Source organism: Grammomys surdaster, unplaced genomic scaffold (assembly GCF_004785775.1).
Source record: "Grammomys surdaster isolate TR1022 unplaced genomic scaffold, NIH_TR_1.0 126187, whole genome shotgun sequence".
NCBI classification, from domain to species: Eukaryota; Metazoa; Chordata; class Mammalia; order Rodentia; family Muridae; genus Grammomys; species Grammomys surdaster.
This window is the reverse complement of record NW_021620993.1, coordinates 4,430,203-4,433,459: the sequence shown is the minus strand read 5'-3', so window position 1 is coordinate 4,433,459 and position 3,257 is coordinate 4,430,203.

Sequence of the window (3,257 nt, the reverse complement as noted above, 5' to 3'; positions counted from 1 at the left end):
CACCTCACTATCTTTTCCTCCTGATGTTCCTGTCTGGAACCTCTACCCTCTGTGATTTGCGCCCATCCAGTGAGACTAAGTCCAGCTCCTCCCAGCTGTCTCTTTGGACTCCCCACTGGCTTAGGAGTCACTCCATCTCTGTGACACCCAGAGCATCCGTGGGCACAGGTCTGATGGCACCACGTGGTTATTACTGCTTCATTTATCAGCAAGAACAGCACGCACACGTTTCTGACCCCAGCTGACCCCTGGTCAGTTGTGTCTGGGTTTTTGAGTAAGTTCTCTGGACAGGGAGGCCAGAACATTCTCTTCCCTCTTGGTCCCTGTCGTGGTCCCCGGATGGAGAGCTTCTGCCTGCTGACCAAGGTCAATGCCCTCACTAACAGCCCTTCATTAGTGAGGAGGCATGTGCCTGAGTCAGCGGGGACCTCTTCACAGTGCTGTTCAGGGTCACTAGGTCTCTGAAATACATGGCCGAGGGCGGCTGGCTGACAAGAGGGGCCATTGTCCTCTCCTGGTATGGACAGAGGCAGCCCAGGCCCATCTGGACAGGGCAAGGGTCCTGACCTCAGCACTCCTAACAGATCCCACGAGTCCTGGGTGCAGCCATGCTGGTTAGGTGGGATCTCAGATGTCACTGTTGGCGAGGTGGGGCCCTCAGGGACCTGTTGAGGGTTCAAGGGGCATCTTTGTCTCCAGCTGTCACCACCCAAACCCATGAGACCCTCTTCCTCAGCAACACTAAGGTAAAGTCCAGCCACATGTTAGCTACAGGGACCTGGTGGCCTCCACCAGCCTCTCGTCTGAACACTTGCTGTTTGAACTGAGCCAGTGTCCCCACAAGTCTCCTGCCACTATCCCAGCATTCCCTTCCCTTCCCTGCACCTGCTCTTCATAGACAGGAGGCTGTGGCTCCAGCAGAGTGACCAACCGACCACTAGATGCCAGTGCAACATCCACTCGACACAGTCACCTCACAGAAATGAGCCTGTGACATGTGTCCTCAGGGACCCCATGAGGCAGATGCCCTGGCACCCAGGGTGACCCACAAAGCAAGGCCAGACCCAGTAGAGAATGTGGAGCCTATGAATGCTACCATAGAGGGCTGGCCACAGTAAGTGACGTCAACGGTGACCAATGTCCCTGCTAGGAGCTTCCAGTTGTTCCTGCTGGTAAGGACACTGCCATGTGGTGGTGGCTAGTTTGTCCATGTGCTTCTGGTGTTTAAAAAAGCTTCCCAATGTTGGAGTGGTGGTGAACATTTCTAATATTGTTCAGTATTTGGGAGGTGGAGGTAGGAGGTTCAGGAGTTCAAAGCCATCCTTGGAGTGTGAGGTTAACTGGAGTATACGAGGTTTTTCTCTCAAAACACCAATTAACCAGCCAACTAACTAATTGATTAAAATAAAACTGGCCCATTCTTATAGTCCCAGGCCTCAGGAGGTTGAGGTAGAAGAATTACTATGAGTTTCAGGCCAGCCTTGGCTACAGAGACTCCATTTCAAAAAGACAAAAACATGGCTGGAGAGATGTCTTAACAGTTAAGAGCATGTACTGCTCTTTGAGAGAACCTGAGTTCCGTTCCTAGCACTGGTAGTGGGTGGCTCACAACTGCCTGTAAGTCTAACTACAAGGGATCCAACATCCTCCTCTGGTCTCCACAGGTACCAACACACACTGGGCGTGTATGCATACATACATACACATACGAATAACGGAAAACAAAGTAAACCTTTTCTTAAGTTAAAAAAAGACAAAACAAAATATAAACAAACAAAACACCCAAGCACCCGTTGACAACATGAAACCTTTCCAGGCTCAGTGAAGCCTGCTCTATCCGGCCCTCCTTTCTGACGATCATCTTTTTCTGCATATGTCTGTCCAGTGGCTCAGCCGCACCTATAATGATCTGGGAATTCAGAAGACAGGGGCATGAGACTTTTCCCCCAACTTCTTGTGATCACTTTTCCTGGCACTGGGTTGTGGTCTAGACTGGCCCCTGGCCCAGTGGAATTTTGGTTTTAGAGTGTCGGGCTCATGGTTAGAATTGTCACTGGAGATGAGACACACACAGAGGCAGCTCCAATTATACAGATGAGAAACTGGCTCAGGAAACTGGGGCTGATGTGTAACAGGTACCTGACCTGGGTCTCCAGCCAGGGCTGGCTTCAGTCTGACCTTTGTCTGCCAGCGGTGGCTCCTGTGAGAGAGGTGGTGATAAGAGTTTAGTTGTCTCTGTGACACTTGGGGGATTGGAGCTCAATGAAGAGTTTAGGGAGAGAAAGCTCTTTGTGCTGCAAGACAGTATTTAGATAGTGTGCCCAACAGGCTAGCATCTTTCCACACTGCAGACTCCATGTACAGAGAGGACACTAAGAGCTGCCTAGGCGAGCTAACAGCTTGTCTCACAGATGTGGGGAAGCCTACATTTCTGGCTCAGACTTACCAGGACAAGTTATGAGATGTTTGGGGGCTCTGCTGCTCCGGAAAAGCCACTAATTAAGATGTCTCTTGGCTTGGTGGCCCGGATCCTGCCCTGTCATGATCATGTTACAGCAAGGGACAGCTTAAAAGTGCTGCCTCTGGCGGGGGTTGGGGGGGGGAAACCAAGAGACGAGAATGGAAGTAGGGAAGAGAATTGCCATCTGACCAGTGGGTGCTTCTGGGAACAGCCTACAGCAGACAGCGGGGAATCCGTGGTGATGGCTACGTTTGGAATGCCTCTGCTCAGCACCTGCAATGTTCAGGAAGCCTTCATGAATAGGCCAGGTTAGTTTCCAGTCTGTGAACATCACTCCACCAGCATCTAGCACCATTGTCGAGGCTACAGGCCCTGGTATCTGTGAGCTTGCTGGTATGGAGGCCATCAGTTATGATGAAGGAAAGGCTGGTAGTTATCCCTTGTACCTACCAGCTCTCTGGTCTCATGCTGGACACTGGGACACAGCAGAAAAGCAGCATGCTCCTGCTTCTGCATACTGCTCATGTGTTGTGTGTGTGTGTGTGTGTGTGTGTGTGTGTGTGTGTAGCTCGAGATTGTGATATCACCCTCAGGGCAACATCAGATCCTCAGCAAGACTCGTGCACACCCCAGGCAGACCCGGGTTCAATCTGGGCTTGGTTTCTTGCTATCTGTAAGTCACTTTACCGTTCTATACTCCAGGTCCCTGTTTATTAGGTGGCATAAAGATGTCTGAGGCAAATGAAAGAAGAAAGGCAGGAGCAGAGTCCCTATGGGGAGGGACAACCACTGTCCC